The sequence below is a fragment of the Staurois parvus genome, unplaced genomic scaffold (assembly GCF_062004578.1).
Source record: "Staurois parvus isolate SC_StPar_1 unplaced genomic scaffold, SC_StPar_1.0 ptg000715l, whole genome shotgun sequence".
Taxonomy (NCBI): domain Eukaryota; kingdom Metazoa; phylum Chordata; class Amphibia; order Anura; family Ranidae; genus Staurois; species Staurois parvus.
Genome location: NW_028318511.1, coordinates 10,535,696 through 10,562,294, shown reverse-complemented (window position 1 = coordinate 10,562,294; position 26,599 = coordinate 10,535,696). Strand labels below are relative to the sequence as shown.

The 26,599-nt window shown below is 48.0% G+C and overlaps 1 protein-coding gene across 1 annotated transcript in view; it reads right to left on the bottom strand.

The window, feature by feature from the left end:
• Positions 1-12,862, bottom strand: part of LOC149445669 (4-galactosyl-N-acetylglucosaminide 3-alpha-L-fucosyltransferase FUT5-like) — a 97,915-nt gene extending 85,053 nt beyond the window's left edge. The window contains exon 1 of the mRNA XM_089653598.1: positions 12,835-12,862. The gene's annotated coding sequence lies outside the window, so the exon portion shown is untranslated. The remainder of the gene's footprint in view (positions 1-12,834) is intronic.
• Between the last annotated feature and the right edge of the window lie 13,737 nt (positions 12,863-26,599).

Genomic DNA, 26,599 nt, shown 5'->3' with positions numbered 1-26,599 from the left:
TGGAGTTTAGCTTTCAAGTTGTTAATGTATTCAAATCTGCTAATACATTTACCACCCCTTCCCACCCAAGACTGGCAATGCTGCTGCTGTGTCCTGTGCTCATTCTTCCAAAGTGGTGTCTCACTAGCAGTGTTACTGGCCAGATCACCAGGTGATCTGGCCAGTAACACTGACTGGTAAGCTGCAACATACTTTCATTGTGGGGAGAGTAAGGGAGGAGTATAACCCCTGTAATGTTTACTTTTGCCATATGTGTCCCATTGGGGAGATTTACTTTCACTTCCTGTCCAATAGCCAAAACAGGAAGTGAGAGCAAATCCCTGCAAATGAAGGGAATCTCTTGCCCCCCCCCCCCCCCCCCCAAGGTCACCAGAACTAGTGTCCCTATTGGAAGATTTCCCCTCTATTACTTATTTGGAGGCAACCCAAAATTTAGGATTTCTTTTACTTAACTTTTAATGATAATGGTAAACAGGACATATAGAGAGGGAGAATCTCCATAATGGACACCGACAGCAATAAACATTGACAGATGTTCTAATTCTTCTCCCCTCTATCCAAAATGTAAAAAGAAAAGGTTTTGGGTTTAGTTATACTTTAACTGCTTCTCATCCACCCATTGTCTATAGACGGCGGGCGGGGAGTAGCGCTGATGTGAGCTAACATACCTGGACATCAGCCCGCATCGGAGGCTCCTGCTCGCCTCACCTGGGAGCCTAGCGATTTGTGTCACAGAGTAATCAATACCAAGTGAATGTAAAGATCCGTTCTCTCTGCTCTCACTCTGACAGGTGTGTGAGGCTGCTTGTACAGTCACAGACTGCAGTGCCAACCAGCCCGTGTCCCAAATCATTGTTTGGGGTTATTTTTACTGAAAAAATGTAGTAGAATACACTTTGGCCTAAATTTATGAAGAAAGATTATTTACATGCAAAATTTTATAACAAAAACTAAGCAAAAAGTTGTTTTATTTGTCAAAATTTTCGGTATTGTTTCAATTATGTAGCAAAAAATAAAAACACATGAAATATAACCAAAAGAAAGCTCTATTTGTGTGAATACAAAAATAAAAATGTAATTTGGATACAGTGTTGCATGACCGCATAATTGTAATTCCAAGTGTGACTGGCCTGGACTGGAAGGGGGTGAAAGTATCCGGTATTGAAGTGTTTAAGTTCCTTTACGAAGTCCTCATGCACACTGGACGCTTTTACAGCTGCTGTTTTTGGCTTTTGACTTTTTTTCTACAGCCAGTAAACCCCCCATCATGTTATCATATGCGTCCATGCACACATAGACTGTAATCAACAGGACTAGTGGGTTTCTAGAGGACTTTTTTAGCTGTAACAATGCTCTGACACTGAAAAACGCAGTAAATCATGGCAAACCAGCTTTTTTGGACATTTTTTACTAAAAAAAATTTTTTTATAAAAATAAACTCTAAAAAATGCAAACACGGCTAAACACTAATACAAAAACACTAAAAACCGCTGAAAAACTCATGTTTTTAACGTGACTTTGCACAGCTAACGTTACCAGCGTTATTAAAACACCCAATGTGCATGGAGCCTAAGTATTCCTACGTATTTACATAGGATTTGGTATTTGACGGTTTGACATTACTGTTTTATCCACTATATTATAAAATTCTTTCACTAGCTGGTGATTCACTACTAAATCATAGAGGGATTTCTTCTACCATATATCTGCTTGAGCCATACAGTTCTGTTTTCGATACTTTTTATTGCTTTTGTTATCTAAGTATGTGCGTTGCTGTGTGATGTATATTTACTCTGCACTTTCCAGCTGTAGAGATTTACCTGAACAACAGGAAAGAGATCAAAGTTCACCATTTTTTTTAATTAACTAGCAAGGCATAACTAACAAGGAAACTTATAAAAATAGAATAAAACAAATGTCACTGTAAAGATATAAACTTAGCCTACCTTGAAAGTGGACAGTGTCAGTCAGCAGAGCAATAGACAGCATCAGTAGGGCAGTGGATGGTGTGTAGACAGTGTCAGTAGGGCAGTGGATGGTGTGTAGACAGTGTCAGTAGGGCAGTGGATGGTGTGTAGACAGTGTCAGTAGGGCAGTGGATGGTGTGTGGACAGTGTCAGTAGGGCAGTGGATGGTGTGTGGATAGTGTCAGTAGGGCAGTGGATGGTGTGTGGACAGTGTCAGTAGGGCAGTGGATGGTGTGTGGACAGTGTCAGTAGGGCAGTGGATGGTGTGTGGACAGTGTAATGTAGAGCAGTGGATGGTGTGTGGACGGCGTCAGTAGAGCAGTGGATGGTGTGTGGACGGCGTCCTTAGAGCAGTGGATGGTGTGTGGACGGCGTCAGTAGAGCAGTGGATGGTGTGTGGACAGTGTCAGTAGAGCAGTGGATGGTGTGTGGACGGCGTCCTTAGAGCAGTGGATGGTGTGTGGACGGCGTCAGTAGAGCAGTGGATGGTGTGTGGACGGGGTCAGTAGAGCAGTGGATGGTGTGTGGACGGCGTCAGTAGAGCAGTGGACGGTGTGTGGACGGCGTCAGTAGAGCAGTGGATGGTGTGTGGACGGCGTCCTTAGAGCAGTGGATGGTGTGTGGACGGCGTCAGTAGAGCAGTGGATGGTGTGTGGACAGTGTCAGTAGAGCAGTGGATGGTGTGTGGACGGCGTCAGTAGAGCAGTGGATGGTGTGTGGACGGCGTCCTTAGAGCAGTGGATGGTGTGTGGACGGCGTCCTTAGAGCAGTGGATGGTGTGTGGACGGCGTCCTTAGAGCAGTGGATGGTGTGTGGACGGCGTCCTTAGAGCAGTGGATGGTGTGTGGACGGCGTCCTTAGAGCAGTGGATGGTGTGTGGACGGCGTCCTTAGAGCAGTGGATGGTGTGTGGACGGCGTCCTTAGAGCAGTGGATGGTGTGTGGACGGCGTCAGTAGAGCAGTGGATGGTGTGTGGACGGGGTCAGTAGAGCAGTGGATGGTGTGTGGACAGCGTCCTTAGAGCAGTGGACGGCGTCAGTAGAGCAGTGGATGGTGTGTGGACAGTGTCAGTAGAGCAGTGGATGGTGTGTGGACAGTGTCAGTAGAGCAGTGGATGGTGTGTGGACGGAGTCCTTAGAGCAGTGGATGGTGTGTGGACGGCGTCAGTAGAGCAGTGGATGGTGTGTGGACGGGGTCAGTAGAGCAGTGGATGGTGTGTGGACGGCATCAGTAGAGCAGTGGATGGTGTGTGGACGGCGTCAGTAGAGCAGTGGACGGTGTGTGGACGGCGTCAGTAGAGCAGTGGATGGTGTGTGGACGGCATCAGTAGAGCAGTGGATGGTGTGCGGACAGCGTCAGTAGGGCAGTGGATGGTGTGTGGACAGTGTCAGTAGAGCAGTGAACAGTGTTAGCAGGGCAATGGGCGGTGTTAGAGCAGTAGACAATGTCAGTAGTGCAGTGCATGGTATGTGGATAGTGTCAGCAGGGCAGTGGATGGTGTCAGTGGGGCAGTGTACAGTATAAGTAGGGCAGTAGATGGTGTGTGGATGGTTTCAGTAGGGCAGAGGATGGTGTCAGTAGAGTAGTGTGGATGGTATCAGTAGAGTAAAGGTTGGTGTCAGTAGTTTTTTATTTGTATTATTATATTTCTTTATTATTTTTTTCATTTTTATTATTTTTGCAATTTTTATTTATTACTTTCTTTACAATTTTTTAGGAGCCCTGTTGCTAGGCTGTGGTGAAATCAGGGGTCTAAACAGATCTACAAGTGTCTTTCTCTACAGATTCAGCCTGTACAGTGAATAAATGGAAGTGCTCTGTGCTGAGTGGCTTCCTCTTCATTCACAAACTGAAGCATAGTAAACATAGTTTACTGTGCTTCAGTTATGAATGGACACAGTTTGTGATCAGTACTGATCACTGTCTGTATTCATTCAGAAAAAGAAGTGGCCGCATGACACATTTAGCGGCTCCTTCCTAGCTCTCCATCCTGACACATCCACTGCAGCAGCTGGCAGAAGGAGTGAGGAGGGGAACCCAGCAGCGCTGCAGGGGGTCCAATGGAGAACACAGAGGCCAGGCAACATCAAAAAGAAGAACCTGAAGAGGAGGGGTGGCGGGGGCGGTGTTGAGTGGAATTCATGGGTTGTATTTTCTTTTCTGCTGCAGCTGATTATCGGTGGGAGCAGGGGCGGATTGACCATTTGGAAACTCGGGCACTGCCCGAGGGACTGGGGTCAGTAGGGGGCCCCATGAGATGCCCCTGGTACCTTTTTCATAGGCTTTTTTGAGTTTGGGCACAGACACAGGGGCCCCATGATCCCCTATTGCCCGGGGGCCCCATGAGTTGTCAGTCCACCCCTGAGTGGGAGGGTGAGGAGGAGAAGCGGGCATTGCCAGCATTCAACTGCTGAAGGGAAGAAAACACCAGCAATCGGTTCCACTAAATGCTGCCCCCACTGCCTCTATTCTCCAGGGTCCTGGGTCGGCAACCAAGGGATGTGATCTAACTGTCACCTGCCTGCGATCGACAAGTTGCTGACCTCTACTATACAGTAATTCCTTTTTCCTTTTATTATCAAAACGTAATAAAAATGTACTTTAAAAAAATGTAAATTAGCAAGCATGCACAACAGTGTCAAGATTTTCATCATCCCAAACTCGTGCAAACTGCATCATCGCGGGGATTCCTGTCTGCACACACCCTTTTTAAAGCTAAGAGACGTATATTAACAAATGGGTTCTTTCCACCTTAGTGTGACATTAACAATTTTCTTAGACTAAAGAGTGGACTTTGACTTTGGGTTTACTGCTCCACTGCATCATAAAAATTATCAATCCTGTGGCATCATTGTACTTTGGCCTTGTCTTAAAGCCAAACCTATTAAAGGTAAGTAACTATGGTCTATCTAATTATATAAAAGCAGCATTGGAATAAGAGGAAAATCATTTTCTACTATTTAAAATACGAGAAAAAAAAACTTCTAAGGAATTCTACAAAAATCCAAAGCAATACTAAAGCCTTTTCATATTTTATTAATAATAAAGAAAGGACTGGTTTACACAGAAATATATTAAAAAAAAATTAAATCTAAAATGTACCTCAAATCATTAAAATAATTTTAATATCGAAAAAATTCATCCTATATGAACCATCACCATTGAATTAAAAAATTCTGAGCAATGTTGCCCGAGACAAGCACATATACAAGGCACACACCTAAACTACATTTATGACTGCTGGATAGTTGCAATCCTAAACAAAGACTAGTGTGGAGAGTGTTAATGGTAAGCTCTATCGGGATGTATTTTCTTTGTCAATAAACAGTCTTTTGGGATGTATTGAAACTGGTTATCCAAGACAGCTCCTAGTACACAGGCTGTGCGCCAATGTTTCAAGTTTTTCCAAAAACATCAGCTATTAAATAATAAACCCAAAACCAAAAATGTAATATATTGCATCTTGTGATCATTAGATGTAGTGGCTGCATTCGTTTTCTTTTTTAGGCTCCCCCCCCCCCCTTTCACTTGGTGATCTGGCCAAAAATACACTTCCTGTATTGGAGTACCTCCACTCTGGACCACGGAGCAAGAGAGACCCCTTTGGACAGCAGCATTGTCACTCTGGGGGGAGGGGAGTGTTATATGTGCTAGCATATTTAGATTAACAAATGGAAGCCAGACTCCAGCCCGGGTTCACATATATGCGATGCGGTATATCGCATGTGATTCGCACAGGAACCGCACCACATTCCTGTATAAATCACATGTGATTTGTGTGCGGTGTGATTGGAACCATACATATTCTATAGCTCTAATCGTACAGCACCCCCATTAAAAACAGGCAGGACCCTTTTTTTGGTCCGCACTAGAATCGGTTTGCATGGGTATTCACACCTATGCATTCTGATTCTGCACATCGCACTGTGTTGTGTGGACTGCTTTCATGGTGTTGTAAACTTCCTGTCCGGACACTTTTACCCCCTTCCTGTCCAGGGCAATTTTCAGCTTTCAGCGCTATCACACTTTGAATGACAATTGCGCGGTCATGCAATACTGTACCCATATGAATTTTTTACCATTTTTTTGAGACAGATAAAGCTTTATTTTGGTGGTATTTATTCACCGCTGGGATTTTTATTTTTTTTACTATGTAAATGAAAATGTCCAAAAATTTTGAAAAAAAGTGGGTTTTTTTAATACAATTTTGCAAATAAATAATATTTCATCATAAATCTTGGCCAAAATTTATTCTGTTATTTTTTAGTAAAAAGAAAAAATCCAAATTAGTTTATAACCAAAAATTATAATTTTTAAACATTTTTTTTAACATTTTTATTTTATTTTTTTTTATGTTATTATTTTTTATTTTTATTTTTTACATACTGTCACCCTAGCAGTACAGTGTCACCATGGTGACACTGTACTACTTGTGGGGGGTGATGAAGATCATGAAGCAATCATTTCTCTTTCTCTCTGTCTGCATTCTTGCAGTCATTGAGAAGTACTGAGTGAGCTGGGATTGGTCACAGCCTGTCACATAGTACAAGGCTGTTGTGAATAGCCTTGTACCATGTGACCTCTGTGATCATTCACAGATTTCACACGTAGTAAGCAATGATGTCACAAGTGACATCTTGCTTACTACTTTGCATGTGATCACTGATTCGTGCAAAGATCATGATCGGGACCTCATACAGAGGTCCCGTCCAACGATCGGTGTTTCACTGTGTCCGGAGGACACAGCGGGCACCGGATCGTGGTGGTGCACACTCCCAGGGAGCGCGCACAGCTAGAAAAGCAACGGAACGGCAACCCACCCCTGGACTGCCACCGCCCTGCCGTTTATAAACAGCAGGCGGACGGCAAGAGGTTAACATACACACCCGCAGCGGTTCGCATGAACAGGGTGTGATTCTAATGCAGTGCAGAATTTGCACTGAAAACGCTGCAAATTCCGCACCGCATCAGTGTGAACCAGGGCTCAAAGCAGTTACGGCAACATATGTTTTCCTTTTGGGATAAATAAATAAAATGTTATAATTGTAAGCATCGCTGTCAGTGGTAAATAGTTTGCCAACCATCTAACTGCTGCATCTGCAGGAGAGCTTGTTCTTTTGAAAAACAACAGACTTACTGGTCGGATCACCATAAAGAAAAAAAAATAATGCAGCCAAAAACAAGCATTTATTATGTTGCAGCTTATCAGTTCTTAGATGTAGAACTGGTAAACTGTAATATAATAAATGCTTGTTTTGGGGTTTAATATAATTATTATTTACTCCCAAACAGCTACACTGTTTTAACTTAAAGTAGAACTAAACGTAGAGCTACCCCTGTGAGGGTCGCTGTGTTTCTTGGTACCCCTAAACTGTCCACAGCCAGGCAACATGCATTTTCCACACTTGCATCCACAGTCAGTGAACAGTGCATGAACTTGGTTTTTTTTATTTTATTAGGGGAAATAACTTGGATAGGGATTATGGGATGCCCAACTTAATTGAATCAATGCACAGGGACAACTTCCTTACTAATTACAGAAACAGATCCTGGACTGGTCTTTCCTTTGAACGCCATCAGTCTTTGCAGATCAGTAGCAACAGCCCCTTACGGGTGAGGGACCCACAGCCCCTCTGAAATCAACTTCGCTTCTTGCAAACTACATGCAGAGATGTCTCCTCTCCCCTGTAGAACTGCTCCCAGCTCCACAGCCTGCAGACACAACTAGCCCTCCTGGCTGCTCTGAAGATCTCCCAGGACAAAGGATTAGCCCTCCTGCTACATGTGGCAGTCTCTCCCCTTGTAGATCCCTGGGTGTGCTGATGTACTCACTCTGTCCTCCTTGTACCCATTGCTCCCAGGCCTTGATTCTGTTCATGCAGTACTGCTTAATGGACCCTCTTGAGCCAGCTTGAGCCCACCCTGGAGGCTGCCCCCCCAGACCTAGGGGACCCTTCCCAGGCCACTGTCAGTCTCCTCCATCTTCGACTATCCAACTGGCCTGACTATTCCATGTTTATGGGCTGGTCCACCACTCTAACCAATTCCAGGTTTGGAGGCCTTGGTAGACTCCCACAAACATGCAGATTAGGTCTCCACCTCTTCCACCTACTAGCTTCTGGAAGGTTCCCATGGTCCTCCAGGTGGAGGCGATAGAGTCCCAACCTGTTAAGTCACCCAGCTTGACCTGCAGTAGCCAGACCTAACTACAGACTCACAGTTACCATGTCATACACAATAGATTTGCCTACACTAATCTAGTAGCACATCTAGAGAGAGCTACATATAGGCAAAACGTTGTTTCATTTTGAATAGAGTTTTTTTTTTGTGTGTCCCATTGGAAAGATTTCCCTTCGCTTCCTGTCCCATAGCCAAACAGGAAGCAAGAGGAAATCCCTGCAAATTAAGTAAATTCCATGGGGACACCCAGGTCACCAGAACTAGTGCCCCTAATGGAAGATTTCCCCTCTATTACTTTTCTGGGGACAACCCAAAACTTGGGGTTTTCTTTTCTATTACTTTCACTTTCAATGATAATGGTAGACAGGACAAATAGAAAGGGAGAAGGCACAGACAGCAATAACAATTTGACAGGGATTGTAATCCCTCTCCATTCTATTTTATACTTTATCTATCTATACTTTAAATTGGTCACACACTGCACAAATTTACTTCAGGTCATATCAAACCAGCTGACATTTGCTCAATGGGAGGCCCTGCCAGCCCCACTCTGCTCAATCAGTTTTTGTTGAAGGGGCCTGCTGGAACATTTTTGGCTGAAGAAGTGGCTGCATCCAATCAGATGCAGCTGCTGTTCAGGTATTCTGATGGCAACTACCGGGGGCTGTCAGAATACAATAGCCCAGCAGGAGAGTTCATACATCCGCACTGTTTAGCGTGAATGGAGGAATTTGTTAGATTTCTTTCATTCAGCCAGAAGGTAGAACACAAGAAAGCCAACAGTGTGCATGACATTTTCATCAATTTAAGTCACTATAAACACCACAGTACACCATAACCCATCCACAATAGGTATGATGGGATCAGAAAATTAAACAAATAGACTTGAAAAATATGAATGTGTACCACTTTTCTGATATCTTTCATTTACTGGTCCAAGTCCTGGATTTCCAGCCAGTGTATACATGGTTATGGGCTTGCCTTCATACACAGTCCAGCCATGTGTTATGCCCCATCCTCTGTGCAGGGCTGCCCCCACATTCTCCTACAAGTCATATGCAATCACTGCCTAACTCCATAGGACTCCTATTAACTCTAAAGACTTTATTCAGTTCCTCAGTCCACATGACATTTGCAGTCAGAAAAAAAAATGTATGTCCATACCAAAAATTAAATGTATGTCCAGACTTCAGGTATAGCTTGAGACAACAGACCAGGGGCGGACTGACCATTTGAAAACTCGGGCACTGCCCGAGGTCAGTAGAGGGCCCCATGAGATGCCCCTGGTACCTTTTTCATAGGCTATTTTGAGTGTGGGCAAGGACACAGGGGCCCCATGATCCCCTATTGCCCGGGGGCCCCAGGAGTTGTCAGTCCGCCCCTGCAACAGACTTAGATTCAACCAGATCTTTTTTTTCTCTGAGAATAGGTGCAGGAACTTCGTTCTTCTGAGTCACCACTGTCTGCGGAGACCTCTACCCACCTCCGAGCATTGTCCCTTGGTTCCACCTTTATTATTAATATACAGGATTTATATAGCGGCAACAGTTTGCTCAGCGCTTTACAATATAAAGGGAGACAATACAGCAACAATACAGTTCAATACAAGAGGGTTAGGAGGGCCCTGCTCCTTGGAATGTACAATCTACCCACTTCCCAGTACTGTCCCTTTTAGAGAATACAGAGCCAAGTATCATACTGTTGTGCTAAGTAATCTGGAATTTGTTAAAGATAGAGCAGTAACAATAGATTACCCCAGCAACAATAGGACCCCAAACAACAATGGACCCTGGCAGCAACATCAAATTTCTAAACTCTCCAGCTGCCAGCAATAATAGACCCCCTCCCACAACAGTAGATTTCTTTCAGCATAAAATGACCCCCCAGAAAGATAAGGCCCCCCCTAGCAACAACAGATCCTCCACCAGCAACAATAGACACCCACTCAAAAAACAGATCTCCTCCATCAAAAATAGATCCTCTAGCAGCAAGCATCAATAGACCCTCCAGCACCCCCCAGCACCCCCTGCCATTAAATACATCCAGTGTTGGAGGTGCTGTGTTCCCCCATGTTCCCACTGAAAAAAAGCCCAGGACTGAACTATGGGTCGCTGACCAAACAACTAATTCCACTGGAAATTCTAGTTCTCCTCGTAACTTCAACAAATAGACGGTGTTATCATTAATCAACAAAGTAGCTTATGTTTGCTACACTACAAGATAGCTATACGAAATTCCATAAACACCGGTTGCTATCTTACAACTCAGTGCTCAACGGTTAACATTACTGACCACAATCAAAATGTTTGAATCACCTACTTCAGTTTATTCTGAATTCCCATCATAATCCAATGCCTGGCAAAGCTCACTTTTTTGTACTTCAGGCGAATTGAATTAGGCAGTCAATTTATCTCGATTGGCCTCTCAGTCTACCTCAACCCACCCAAAAAACAGTAGATCCTGTACAATTTTTTTCACTGTAGATGTGCCTGTGGGTTGCGTTGTGAAATAATACGGATGCATTGCAGAACGCTGTAGATGTGTGTTGGGGAGAAATTACTTTAAATGGCAACACACCACAATGCACATCTAAAGGGCGTTGCTGTGCGTTATCTTAATGCACGTTACAACAGGTGTTATGGCAAAAGTTATATGGTGTAAATGAGCTCTAGATTGTAAGATCTCATGATCAGGGCTCTCTATAAGCACTCCTCATGGTGGATAAAAATCAATTAATTTTTAAAAAAAAAAAATAATCTGATTTTTTTATTTAAATCTGATTTTTTAAATTTAAATCTCATTCTTTTTATTTTTACCAAATTATTTTAATAAAATGCTTTTGGAGTAAACATCTATCTAAATATAGTTTTCTATTTAAGATACATTAATAATTTAGTTTATTCAGCATGAAATGGAGCTTAGTTACGTAGCATGAGACTGTATATTCTGCAATATTTACATTTTTGGTAAAGTCATTCGCTGAATCCAAGTTCTGCAAGCGGAGATAACATGCACTGCATTGATACATTCACACAATTTCACAGTAACCATGAGAAAAAACATGGAATAAAAAAAATTTGAGTAGTTCTCCAGCTATGTGTGATTAACCTACTAACCTAAAATCGGTTGTAATCAGGGGCGGACTGACAACTCCTGGGGCCCCCGGGCAATAGGGGATCATGGGGCCCCTGTGTCCTTGCCCAAACTCAAAAAAGCCTATGAAAAAGGTACCAGGGACATCTCATGGGGCCCCCTACTTACCCCGGGCCCTCGGGCAGTGCCCGAGTCTCCAAATGGTCAGTCCGCCCCTGGTTGTGATATCACCGTTTTACTAACATGACAGCTTATTATTCTAAAAAGGAAACCTTCATTTGGTTTTCAAATATTAAAGATTACCAGTAAGAATGAGTCGGATTCCTTACATTTAAAGGACACCCTGTCATTTTAGATCCATCCTGGCAGCGCCTGTTAGCGGGCATCCACTCACCTACTGCCGCCACGACCCTCGCCTTGTGTCACTGCCACATCACCAGCCGTCCCATTAAAGTGAATGGTACTGTCGGTGAGTCAACAGTGGGTCAGAGGAGGCGCCGCTGCGGAACAGAGATGACAGTTGCTCTTTAAAAATTATGATTTAAATCGAACCTTTTCACTAGTGATTTAAATCAACTTAATTTAAGTCAAATCCATCCTGGCCCTCCTGTATTTGATTGTATTGTAACTGTATTGTGTAAACTGTTGGGGCTATACAAATCCTATATAATAATTGGAACAAGCAGGCAGTAACGGCTCATTCACATCAGTGGCTTTCCCTGACCTTCCAACTATAGAAGGGTATGCAGTCGCTCAGAGCTGTACACAAGCCACGGTCATGATAATTTGGTTAGTGGCCATGGCAAAAATTAAACCACAAATTGTGGGCAGTAATTCTGCCGAACGCAACCCATTTAAATGTAGGGGGCCGTGTTACAACCACCCTGCAACTGTATACAATGGCAGCAGTTCAGCATTTTTTGGTTTTAAAATTAACAGTGAGAAGGTGACATATTGCCTTTTCATTTCCTGTCAAATAAAGAGGAAAGAGTTTATTAAATAAATTCCTTTAGCTGCTGCATTTTATCATTTTGTTTTATTGCTGTTCTTTTACTCCTCCCTCTCTTTGTGTTTATCGTCTCTACATTTGTAATAAATATGTATTATAAAATATAGCGTATTACATTCAGAAAGGTTTCCATACAGAAAAATGCTAACAAGAAGGTATAAAACAAAGTTCCGTTAGGGAAAATGTGTCACTGATGGATAAACTGCAATCTAAGGCCGGCTATACACTATACAATCTGTATACAACCTTCTTAAGATTTACCTAAACTTTATACTATGACGACAAACCTAAACAATACTTTCAATGTGTATCCAATCAAGCAGGCTCTTGTACTACGTAGTTGATGGGGGGGATTTAAAAGGGTTAGTACAGTCAGATTGTACAATGTATCATCACCTTTAAGAATCTCAGCATGTTAAGTTTTTTTTTTAAGTAATAAACTCATCTCTACAAAGCTGGATAAAAAACAATTGCTGACATGCAATCAGTACAATATCTAGCAATTGTGAAAATGATCATCTGATTAAATAGGTCTTTAGAAATAGTTAACATTGTTGTGAGAAAAGGAAAGATAAGGGAAGTTACCTGCATGTCTGTCTGTGAAGCAGCTGGGAAGGCAAATGAAGTGTAATTCTACACAGCAGGACCTGAATCAGGAAACTGTACTGAGACTACTGAGAAGTCCTGCCCTCCAACAGTCATATAGGGAAATGGAGGTGAACAACAAAGAGCATAATTTTGGTAGTGAATAGAGATGAGCGAATCGAAGTATCCGAAGTGGAATTCGAGTCGAATATCGGAAAAATTTCGATTCGTGCCGAATCCGAAAAACAGCCTAATTCGGACGCGCGAATCGAAATTTTTCCGAAAATGGCGGCTGACATGTGCGGCGACGGAGCGGGGATGTCGGGGAAGGCGCGCAGACAAGGCGCGCAGACAAGGCCCCATAATGCATTCCTCAACGACATGTGATCGCATCAGCCAATCAGCAGCCAGCCAGCCAGCACTGTGTAATGGTCGAGGTATATATAGCGGCCATTTTGGAAATCTTCATTTGCCTGCAGTCATTGAACAGAGGCAGACCGCTCTGTACTAGGGACAGGGACAGAGTTAGGGCCACAGAAACGAGAATTGGGGACAGAGAGAAGTTACTTAGGGACAGAGAACCATTACTCAGGGACACAGTCTTGTTAATGAGGGCCACAGAATCGTTATTTAGGGACAAAGAAACGCTAGTTAGGGCCACAGAATTCATACTCAGGGACAGACAGAATTTTCACTCAGTGCCAGAGAATTGTTACTTAGGGCCACAGAAACGTTATTAGGGCCACAGAATTTTTACTCAGGGACAGACAGAATTGTTACTGAGTGCCAGAGAATTGTTACTCAGGGACAGACAGAATTGTTACTGAGTGCCAGAGAATTCTTACTCAGGGCCACAGAATTCATTCTCAGGGACAGACAGAATTGTTACTCAGGGACAGACAGAATTGTTACTGAGTGCCAGAGAATTGTTACTCAGGGACAGACAGAATTGTTACTGAGTGCCAGAGAATTGTTACTCAGGGACAGACAGAATTGTTACTGAGTGCCAGAGAATTGTTACTCAGGGACAGACAGAATTGTTACTGAGTGCCAGAGAATTGTTACTCGCACAGACACAAAATTGTTATTGCACAGACACAGAATTGTTACTCGCACAGACAGAATTGTTACTCAGGGCCACAGAATTCATACTCAGGGACAGACAGAATTGTTACTGAGTGCCAGAGAATTGTTACTCAGGGACAGACAGAATTGTTACTGAGTGCCAGAGAATTGTTACTCAGGGACAGACAGAATTGTTACTGAGTGCCAGAGAATTGTTACTCAGGGACAGACAGAATTGTTACTGAGTGCCAGAGAATTCTTACTCAGGGCCACAGAATTCATTCTCAGGGACAGACAGAATTGTTACTCAGGGACAGACAGAATTGTTACTGAGTGCCAGAGAATTGTTACTCAGGGACAGACAGAATTGTTACTGAGTGCCAGAGAATTGTTACTCAGGGACAGACAGAATTGTTACTGAGTGCCAGAGAATTGTTACTCAGGGACAGACAGAATTGTTACTGAGTGCCAGAGAATTGTTACTCGCACAGACACAAAATTGTTATTGCACAGACACAGAATTGTTACTCGCACAGACAGAATTGTTACTCAGGGCCACAGAATTCATACTCAGGGACAGACAGAATTGTTACTGAGTGCCAGAGAATTGTTACTCAGGGACAGACAGAATTGTTACTGAGTGCCAGAGAATTGTTACTCAGGGACAGACAGAATTGTTACTGAGTGCCAGAGAATTGTTACTCAGGGACAGACAGAATTGTTACTGAGTGCCAGAGAATTGTTACTCGCACAGACACAAAATTGTTACTTGCACAGACACAGAATTGTTACTCGCACAGACACAGAATTGTTACTCAGGGCCACAGAATTCATACTCAGGGACAGACAGAATTGTTACTGAGTGCCAGAGAATTGTTACTCAGGGACAGACAGAATTGTTACTGAGTGCCAGAGAATTGTTACTCAGGGACAGACAGAATTGTTACTGAGTGCCAGAGAATTGTTACTCGCACAGACACAAAATTGTTACTTGCACAGACACAGAATTGTTACTCGCACAGACACAGAATTATTACTCAGGGCCACAGAATTCATACTCAGGGACAGACAGAATTGTTACTGAGTGCCAGAGAATTGTTACTCAGGGACAGACAGAATTGTTACTGAGTGCCAGAGAATTGTTACTCAGGGACAGACAGAATTGTTACTGAGTGCCAGAGAATTGTTACTCGCACAGACACAAAATTGTTACTTGCACAGACACAGAATTGTTACTCGCACAGACACAGAATTGTTACTGAGTGCCAGAGAATTGTTACTCAGGGACAGACAGAATTGTTACTGAGTGCCAGAGAATTGTTACTCAGGGACAGACAGAATTGTTACTGAGTGCCAGAGAATTGTTACTCAGGGACAGACAGAATTGTTACTGAGTGCCAGAGAATTGTTACTCGCACAGACACAAAATTGTTACTTGCACAGACACAGAATTGTTACTCGCACAGACACAGAATTGTTACTCAGGGCCACAGAATTCATACTCAGGGACAGACAGAATTGTTACTGAGTGCCAGAGAATTGTTACTCAGGGACAGACAGAATTGTTACTGAGTGCCAGAGAATTGTTACTCAGGGACAGACAGAATTGTTACTGAGTGCCAGAGAATTGTTACTCGCACAGACACAAAATTGTTACTTGCACAGACACAGAATTGTTACTCGCACAGACACAGAATTGTTACTCAGGGCCACAGAATTCATACTCAGGGACAGACAGAATTGTTACTGAGTGCCAGAGAATTGTTACTTAGGGACAGACAGAATTGTTACTGAGTGCCAGAGAATTGTTACTCAGGGACAGACAGAATTGTTACTGAGTGCCAGAGAATTGTTACTCGCACAGACACAAAATTGTTACTTGCACAGACACAGAATTGTTACTCGCACAGACACAGAATTGTTACTCAGGGCCACAGAATTCATACTCAGGGACAGACAGAATTGTTACTGAGTGCCAGAGAATTGTTACTCAGGGACAGACAGAATTGTTACTGAGTGCCAGAGAATTGTTACTCAGGGACAGACAGAATTGTTACTGAGTGCCAGAGAATTGTTACTCGCACAGACACAAAATTGTTACTTGCACAGACACAGAATTGTTACTCGCACAGACACAGAATTGTTACTCGCACAGACACAGAATTGTTACTCAGGGCCACAGAATTCATACTCAGGGACAGACAGAATTGTTACTGAGTGCCAGAGAATTGTTACTCAGGGACACCTAATCGTTGAATTAAATAGTATGTCAGACAACATGCAGAGGAGTGGCAGAGGAGGCAATGTTTTAGGAGCGAGCAGACGTGGCAGCAGAGGAAGGGGTCGAGGCAGCAGTATTCGCAGCCAGAGGCCAGTGCTCCCGGTGTCATCCAGCGGTCGTGTCTCCACCGACAACCCTGCCGTCATTGATTGGTTGGCTCGGTCGTCTTCCTCTTCCCAGGTCACCTCTGACACCTACAGCCAACGGTCGGTGGGTACGTCAGACACAACCGTTAGTTGGCATGGCCCGGGAGCAAGCCCACTGAAATCACGTGTCCTCTACCTGCCCCTGTCCTTTGCTGTTCCCTCACCAAGCGAAGTATCGCATGCTGTGGGCTCAGCCCCACTGTACAGTGAGGAAGAGCTAACAGAGGGCGGTCAGGAACGGGGGGAGACATCGGCCTTTTCAGCAGCCAAGCGAACAAGTACTGGCGAGGAGAGTGGCTCGGTAGCCGGTCTAGAGACAGGTCTGTCTCCTGACCCAGACGCAGCCGAGGGGGCTAGTAGTGAGGCGGAGACCCTACTTGATGATGAGGAGGTTGATCGCACTTGGCAGCCTCGTCGTCATCAGGCAATTTCTTCCGCATCATCAGGAGAAGAGGGTGGCAGCTTGGCAGCGAGCAAAACAGTCGGTGGGTTGCCCAGGAGACAGCAGCAGGGTCGCATCAGTGTCAGTGGAGCCAAACGTCCACGGAGTAGAGCACCAGCTCCACTGCAGCCTACCACCACGGCCAGTAGTGGTGCCGGTGCGCACGGAGGAAGTAGCAGTCAGCCAGTGAAGAGTAGCGGGGGCAAAGTTTCCTACTCGGTGGTGTGGCAATTTTTCCTCAAGCCGCCCGAGGAAGTAAACGTAGCCGTATGTCGACTATGTGGCCAGAAATGCAAGCGTGGCCAGGGGGCCCATGTTGGGACTACAGCGTTGCGTCAGCATATGCAGCGTCACCATTCGGTGGCCTGGGAAAACCGTGATAAACATACGGCGGTTCTGCCTGCCCCAGCCCCCGCTCCATCACCCGCTCCGTTACTTGCTCCGTCACCCGACGTCGTCAATCGCCCTCTATCAGCCAGTCAAGGCTCCAACACCTCTGCTGAGGGGAGTTGTCGCTCGTTGGCATCTTCCGCTCGTTCAGATGCTCCTTCTCCTGCTACTCCTCTTCTCGGATTCCGTCAACAGTCTTTCTTGGAATCCGTATCCAAGAGACAACAGTTTGCGAGCACGCACCCGACGGTGCAAAAGCTGAACGTCCTCCTGTCCAAGTTGCTGGTGCTGCAGTCCCTCCCTTTCCAACTGGTGGACTCAGCACCTTTCCGAGAAATGATGTCTTGTGCCGCGCCGCGGTGGAGAGTGCCAAGCCGTCATTTCTTTGCCCAAAAGGCAGTGCCAGCCCTGCATTCACATGTAGAAGAGATGGTGGGCCAGTCTTTGAGCATGTCGGTCTCTGCCAAAGTGCACGGCAGCGCCGACGTGTGGAGCTGTAACTACGGTCAGGGACAGTACATGTCATTTACGGCCCACTGGGTGAACGTGGTGCCGGCACAGCCGCACCAGCAACTTGGACAGGTCACGACGCTTTTGCCTCCACGTTTGCACGTCCTTGGTCCAGCAAGCATGTCCGCCTCTACCACCTCTTTTTCCGCCGTGTCCTCAGCCGCCACCCCCGTGCCAAGTCCCATTACCCGACCGGCATATCACATGTGCAGGGCGCAACGGTGTCACGCTGTGCTGCACCTGGTATGCCTTGGCGAACGTAGTCACACAGGGGAGGAACTGCTGAGTGTAATGAACAGAGAAATCGACAGATGGCTGTCTCCGCGCAAACTAAAAATCGGAACCATGTTGACTGACAACGGAAAGAACATGGTGTCTGCTCTGCGTCAAGGAAGGTTGTGCCATGCGCCATGCATGGCTCACGTGTTCAATCTGGTTGTCAAGCGGTTCCTAAAATCCACCATCCCACTGCAAGACATCCTTAAAATGTCACGTAAACTGTGCATGCATTTCAGCCATTCCTACACCGCAAAGAACACCCTCATTGAGCTGCAGCGGCAGAACGGAATTCCACAGCATCGCCTGATCTGCGACGTTGCAACAAGGTGGAATTCAACCCTACACATGTTAGACCGCCTTTACGAGCAGCGAAAGGCCATCACCGATTTCCTGATGTTACAAGCGGATAAAGGTACTCCCCTGTGTAACTTAGATGTCAGCCATTGGCAGCTCATGCGTGACACCTGCCGCTTGCTCAGGCCCTTTGAGGAGGCCACGCTATTCGTGAGTCGGCAGGACTATGGGATGAACGACGTCATTCCTCTGTTGCACGTCCTGGAACAAATGCTGTTAACAATGGCTGGTCAGGGTGCGGTAGACGTGGCGCACAGATCTCAACGCCACATGACCCCTGTGGGGGCAGGACAGGAAGAAGAGGAGGAGGTAGAGGAGGACATTTGTGCTCAGGAATTATTGAGTGAAATGGGTGGTTTTTCCACTCAGCGGACAGGAGTGGAGGAGCAGGAGCATCTGGTAGAGGAGGAGGAGGAGGAGACAGAGGACCCAGACGCACCGTGGCAGTATGCTGTGGAGATGGAGGCAGGGAGTCCCTCGCATTCCTTGGCACAAATGGCCCATAGCATGCTCGGTTGCTTGCGTAGCGACAGCCGAATAATAACCATCAGACAGAGGGATGACTTTTGGCTGTCCACCTTGTTGGACCCTCGCTACCGGTCCAAAATGGTGGCCTTTTTCACACCTGCTGAGAGGGAGGCCAAAATTACGTACTATAAAAACCACCTATGTAGTCAGTTGGTCTCTGCCTTTGTGCGCCAACGTCCATCCTCAGACACTGTGGGCCCTGTGCGCTCGCGTTCCGCTGGCATGGCAGCAGGGGAGGGGTGGGGTGGTAGGAGCAGTGGCAGCTCCACCAGCAGCGGCTGCCTCAGTCTGCAGTCGATGATGAGTAGCTTTCTTCACCAGCGCAGTGAGGAAACTACTAACCAGCCGCAGCAGCAGCAGCAGCATCAGGTGGACCTGGAGCAGGAGCTCAAACAACAGGCTTGGGCCTACTTGGACAGCACCCTGCCAACCGAGGTAGACAATCCCCTTGACTACTGGGCAACGAAACTTGACCTTTGGCCCCAACTAGCTGAATTTGCCCTTGAAAGGCTGTCATGCCCGGCCAGTAGCGTGGCATCGGAGCGCGTGTTTAGTGCGGCAGGAGGTATTGTAACTCCGCGGAGGACACGACTGTCCACCCAAAGTGTGGAGAGACTCACGTTTGTGAAAATGAATCAGGCGTGGATTAGTCTGGATTTCAAACCACCAGTTCCTGACACAACTGACTAAATCCGCCATGAATCATGCCTCAAACATGTGCCACTTTCAGGTCTCCTCACACTGCTGGTGTGTTTAATTTTTTGACATAGGGTGCTGGCAGATTACGGGCCTCCTATAGCTGCTGCCAGGCCCCTAATCTGCCATAGGCCCCTATATACCGCCTCCTCATGCTGCTGCTAGGTCCAGAGTCTCTCATGGGTCCCTGTACGGCCTCCCATTGCTGCTGTCTCCATCGCCACACTCTGCTGCCATGTGCCACTTTCAGGTCTCTTCACACTGCTGGTGTGTTTAATTTTTTGACATAGGGTGCAGGCAGATTACGGGCCTCACATAGCTGCTGCCAGGCCCCTAATCTGCCATGGGCCCCTATATACCGCCTCCTCATGCTGCTGCCAAGTCCAGAGTCTCTCATGGGTCCCTGTACGGCCTCCCATTGCTGCTGTCTCCATCGCCACACTCTGCTGCCATGTGCCACTTTCAGGTCTCTTCACACTGCTGGTGTGTTAAATTTTTTGACATAGGGTGCAGGCAGATTACGGGCCTCACATAGCTGCTGCCAGGCCCCTAATCTGCCATGGGCCCCTATAAACCGCCTCCTCATGCTGCTGCCAAGTCTAGAGTCTCTCATGGGTCCCTGTACAGCCTCCCATTGCTGCTGTCTCCATCGCCACACTCTGCTGCCATGTGCCACTTTCAGGTCTCTTCACACTGCTGGTGTGTTTAATTTTTTGACATAGGGTGCAGGCAGATTACGGGCCTCACATAGCTGCTGCCAGGCCCCTAATCTGCCATGGGCCCCTATATACCGCCTCCTCATGCTGCTGCCAAGTCTAGAGTCTCTCATGGGTCCCTGTACGGCCTCCCATTGCTGCTGTCTCCATCGCCACACTCTGCTGCCATGTGCCACTTTCAGGTCTCTTCACACTGCTGGTGTGTTTAATTTTTTGACATAGGGTGCAGGCAGATTACGGGCCTCACATAGCTGCTGCCAGGCCCCTAATCTGCCATGGGCCCCTATATACCGCCTCCTCATGCTGCTGCCAAGTCCAGAGTCTCTCATGGGTCCCTGTACGGCCTCCCATTGCTGCTGTCTCCATCGCCACACTCTGCTGCCATGTGCCACTTTCAGGTCTCTTCACACTGCTGGTGTGTTTAATTTTTTGACATAGGGTGCAGGCAGATTACGGGCCTCACATAGCTGCTGCCAGGCCCCTAATCTGCCATGGGCCCCTATATACCGCCTCCTCATGCTGCTGCCAAGTCCAGAGTCTCTCATGGGTCCCTGTACGGCCTCCCATTGTTGCTGTCTCCATCGCCACACTCTGCTGCCATGTGCCACTTTCAGGTCTCTTCACACTGCTGGTGTGTTTAATTTTTTGACATAGGGTGCAGGCAGATTACGGGCCTCACATAGCTGCTGCCAGGCCCCTAATCTGCCATGGGCCCCTATATACCGCCTCCTCATGCTGCTGCCAAGTCCAGAGTCTCTCATGGGTCCCTGTACGGCCTCCCATTGCTGCTGTCTCCATCGCCACACTCTGCTGCCATGTGCCACTTTCAGGTCTCTTCACACTGCTGGTGTGTTAAATTTTTTGACATAGGGTGCAGGCAGATTACGGGCCTCACATAGCTGCTGCCAGGCCCCTAATCTGCCATGGGCCCCTATAAACCGCCTCCTCATGCTGCTGCCAAGTCTAGAGTCTCTCATGGGTCCCTGTACGGCCTCCCATTGCTGCTGTCTCCATCGCCACACTCTGCTGCCATGTGCCACTTTCAGGTCTCTTCACACTGCTGGTGTGTTTAATTTTTTGACATAGGGTGCTGCAAGATAACGGGCCTCACATAGCTGCTGCCAGGCCCCTAATCTGCCATGGGCCCCTATATACCGCCTCCTCATGCTGCTGCCAAGTCCAGAGTCTCTCATGGGTCCCTGTACGGCCTCCCATTGCTGCTGTCTCCATCGCCACACTCTGCTGCCATGTGCCACTTTCAGGTCTCTTCACACTGCTGGTGTGTTAAATTTTTTGACATAGGGTGCAGGCAGATTACGGGCCTCACATAGCTGCTGCCAGGCCCCTAATCTGCCATGGGCCCCTATAAACCGCCTCCTCATGCTGCTGCCAAGTCTAGAGTCTCTCATGGGTCCCTGTACGGCCTCCCATTGCTGCTGTCTCCATCGCCACACTCTGCCATGTGCCACTTTCAGGTCTCTTCACACTGCTGGTGTGTTTAATTTTTTGACATAGGGTGCAGGCAGATTACGGGCCTCACATAGCTGCTGCCAGGCCCCTAATCTGCCATGGGCCCCTATATACCGCCTCCTCATGCTGCTGCCAAGTCCAGAGTCTCTCATGGGTCCCTGTACGGCCTCCCATTGTTGCTGTCTCCATCGCCACACTCTGCTGCCATGTGCCACTTTCAGGTCTCTTCACACTGCTGGTGTGTTTAATTTTTTGACATAGGGTGCAGGCAGATTACGGGCCTCACATAGCTGCTGCCAGGCCCCTAATCTGCCATGGGCCCCTATATACCGCCTCCTCATGCTGCTGCCAAGTCCAGAGTCTCTCATGGGTCCCTGTACGGCCTCCCATTGCTGCTGTCTCCATCGCCACACTCTGCTGCCATGTGCCACTTTCAGGTCTCTTCACACTGCTGGTGTGTTAAATTTTTTGACATAGGGTGCAGGCAGATTACGGGCCTCACATAGCTGCTGCCAGGCCCCTAATCTGCCATGGGCCCCTATAAACCGCCTCCTCATGCTGCTGCCAAGTCTAGAGTCTCTCATGGGTCCCTGTACGGCCTCCCATTGCTGCTGTCTCCATCGCCACACTCTGCTGCCATGTGCCACTTTCAGGTCTCTTCACACTGCTGGTGTGTTTAATTTTTTGACATAGGGTGCTGCAAGATAACGGGCCTCACATAGCTGCTGCCAGGCCCCTAATCTGCCATGGGCCCCTATATACCGCCTCCTCATGCTGCTGCCAAGTCCAGAGTCTCTCATGGGTCCCTGTACGGCCTCCCATTGCTGCTGTCTCCATCGCCACACTCTGCTGCCATGTGCCACTTTCAGGTCTCTTCACACTGCTGGTGTGTTAAATTTTTTGACATAGGGTGCAGGCAGATTACGGGCCTCACATAGCTGCTGCCAGGCCCCTAATCTGCCATGGGCCCCTATAAACCGCCTCCTCATGCTGCTGCCAAGTCTAGAGTCTGTCATGGGTCCCTGTACGGCCTCCCATTGCTGCTGTCTCCATCGCCACACTCTGCCATGTGCCACTTTCAGGTCTCTTCACACTGCTGGTGTGTTTAATTTTTTGACATAGGGTGCAGGCAGATTACGGGCCTCACATAGCTGCTGCCAGGCCCCTAATCTGCCATGGGCCCCTATATACCGCCTCCTCATGCTGCTGCCAAGTCCAGAGTCTCTCATGGGTCCCTTTACGGCCTCCCATTGTTGCTGTCTCCATCGCCACACTCTGCTGCCATGTGCCACTTTCAGGTCTCTTCACACTGCTGGTGTGTTTAATTTTTTGACATAGGGTGCAGGCAGATTACGGGCCTCACATAGCTGCTGCCAGGCCCCTAATCTGCCATGGGCCCCTATATACCGCCTCCTCATGCTGCTGCCAAGTCCAGAGTCTCTCATGGGTCCCTGTACGGCCTCCCATTGCTGCTGTCTCCATCGCCACACTCTGCTGCCATGTGCCACTTTCAGGTCTCTTCACACTGCTGGTGTGTTAAATTTTTTGACATAGGGTGCAGGCAGATTACGGGCCTCACATAGCTGCTGCCAGGCCCCTAATCTGCCATGGGCCCCTATAAACCGCCTCCTCATGCTGCTGCCAAGTCTAGAGTCTCTCATGGGTCCCTGTACGGCCTCCCATTGCTGCTGTCTCCATCGCCACACTCTGCTGCCATGTGCCACTTTCAGGTCTCTTCACACTGCTGGTGTGTTAAATTTTTTGACATAGGGTGCAGGCAGATTACGGGCCTCACATAGCTGCTGCCAGGCCCCTAATCTGCCATGGGCCCCTATAAACCGCCTCCTCATGCTGCTGCCAAGTCTAGAGTCTGTCATGGGTCCCTGTACGGCCTCCCATTGCTGCTGTCTCCATCGCCACACTCTGCCATGTGCCACTTTCAGGTCTCTTCACACTGCTGGTGTGTTTAATTTTTTGACATAGGGTGCAGGCAGATTACGGGCCTCACATAGCTGCTGCCAGGCCCCTAATCTGCCATGGGCCCCTATATACCGCCTCCTCATGCTGCTGCCAAGTCCAGAGTCTCTCATGGGTCCCTGTACGGCCTCCCATTGCTGCTGTCTCCATCGCCACACTCTGCTGCCATGTGCCACTTTCAGGTCTCTTCACACTGCTGGTGTGTTTAATTTTTTGACATAGGGTGCAGGCAGATTACGGGCCTCACATAGCTGCTGCCAGGCCCCTAATCTGCCATGGGCCCCTATATACCGCCTCCTCATGCTGCTGCCAAGTCTAGAGTCTCTCATGGGTCCCTGTACGGCCTCCCATTGCTGCTGTCTCCATCGCCACACTCTGCTGCCATGTGCCACTTTCAGGTCTCTTCACACTGCTGGTGTGTTTAATTTTTTGACATAGGGTGCAGGCAGATTACGGGCCTCACATAGCTGCTGCCAGGCCCCTAATCTGCCATGGGCCCCTATATACCGCCTCCTCATGCTGCTGCCAAGTCTAGAGTCTCTCATGGGTCCCTGTACGGCCTCCCATTGCTGCTGTCTCCATCGCCACACTCTGCTGCCATGTGCCACTTTCAGGTCTCTTCACACTGCTGGTGTGTTTAATTTTTTGACATAGGGTGCAGGCAGATTACGGGCCTCACATAGCTGCTGCCAGGCCCCTAATCTGCCATGGGCCCCTATATACCGCCTCCTCATGCTGCTGCCAAGTCCAGAGTCTCTCATGGGTCCCTGTACGGCCTCCCATTGCTGCTGTCTCCATCGCCACACTCTGCTGCCATGTGCCACTTTCAGGTCTCTTCACACTGCTGGTGTGTTTAATTTTTTGACATAGGGTGCAGGCAGATTACGGGCCTCACATAGCTGCTGCCAGGCCCCTAATCTGCCATGGGCCCCTATATACCGCCTCCTCATGCTGCTGCCAAGTCCAGAGTCTCTCATGGGTCCCTGTACGGCCTCCCATTGTTGCTGTCTCCATCGCCACACTCTGCTGCCATGTGCCACTTTCAGGTCTCTTCACACTGCTGGTGTGTTTAATTTTTTGACATAGGGTGCAGGCAGATTACGGGCCTCACATAGCTGCTGCCAGGCCCCTAATCTGCCATGGGCCCCTATATACCACCTCCTCATGCTGCTGCCAAGTCCAGAGTCTCTCATGGGTCCCTGTACGGCCTCCCATTGCTGCTGTCTCCATCGCCACACTCTGCTGCCATGTGCCACTTTCAGGTCTCTTCACACTGCTGGTGTGTTAAATTTTTTGACATAGGGTGCAGGCAGATTACGGGCCTCACATAGCTGCTGCCAGGCCCCTAATCTGCCATGGGCCCCTATAAACCGCCTCCTCATGCTGCTGCCAAGTCTAGAGTCTGTCATGGGTCCCTGTACGGCCTCCCATTGCTGCTGTCTCCATCGCCACACTCTGCCATGTGCCACTTTCAGGTCTCTTCACACTGCTGGTGTGTTTAATTTTTTGACATAGGGTGCAGGCAGATTACGGGCCTCACATAGCTGCTGCCAGGCCCCTAATCTGCCATGGGCCCCTATATACCGCCTCCTCATGCTGCTGCCAAGTCCAGAGTCTCTCATGGGTCCCTGTACGGCCTCCCATTGTTGCTGTCTCCATCGCCACACTCTGCTGCCATGTGCCACTTTCAGGTCTCTTCACACTGCTGGTGTGTTTAATTTTTTGACATAGGGTGCAGGCAGATTACGGGCCTCACATAGCTGCTGCCAGGCCCCTAATCTGCCATGGGCCCCTATATACCGCCTCCTCATGCTGCTGCCAAGTCCAGAGTCTCTCATGGGTCCCTGTACGGCCTCCCATTGCTGCTGTCTCCATCGCCACACTCTGCTGCCATGTGCCACTTTCAGGTCTCTTCACACTGCTGGTGTGTTAAATTTTTTGACATAGGGTGCAGGCAGATTACGGGCCTCACATAGCTGCTGCCAGGCCCCTAATCTGCCATGGGCCCCTATATACCGCCTCCTCATGCTGCTGCCAAGTCCAGAGTCTCTCATGGGTCCCTGTACGGCCTCCCATTGCTGCTGTCTCCATCGCCACACTCTGCTGCCATGTGCCACTTTCAGGTCTCTTCACACTGCTGGTGTGTTAAATTTTTTGACATAGGGTGCAGGCAGATTACGGGCCTCACATAGCTGCTGCCAGGCCCCTAATCTGCCATGGGCCCCTATAAACCGCCTCCTCATGCTGCTGCCAAGTCTAGAGTCTCTCATGGGTCCCTGTACGGCCTCCCATTGCTGCTGTCTCCATCGCCACACTCTGCTGCCATGTGCCACTTTCAGGTCTCTTCACACTGCTGGTGTGTTAAATTTTTTGACATAGGGTGCAGGCAGATTACGGGCCTCACATAGCTGCTGCCAGGCCCCTAATCTGCCATGGGCCCCTATAAACCGCCTCCTCATGCTGCTGCCAAGTCTAGAGTCTGTCATGGGTCCCTGTACGGCCTCCCATTGCTGCTGTCTCCATCGCCACACTCTGCCATGTGCCACTTTCAGGTCTCTTCACACTGCTGGTGTGTTTAATTTTTTGACATAGGGTGCAGGCAGATTACGGGCCTCACATAGCTGCTGCCAGGCCCCTAATCTGCCATGGGCCCCTATATACCGCCTCCTCATGCTGCTGCCAAGTCCAGAGTCTCTCATGGGTCCCTTTACGGCCTCCCATTGTTGCTGTCTCCATCGCCACACTCTGCTGCCATGTGCCACTTTCAGGTCTCTTCACACTGCTGGTGTGTTTAATTTTTTGACATAGGGTGCAGGCAGATTACGGGCCTCACATAGCTGCTGCCAGGCCCCTAATCTGCCATGGGCCCCTATATACCGCCTCCTCATGCTGCTGCCAAGTCCAGAGTCTC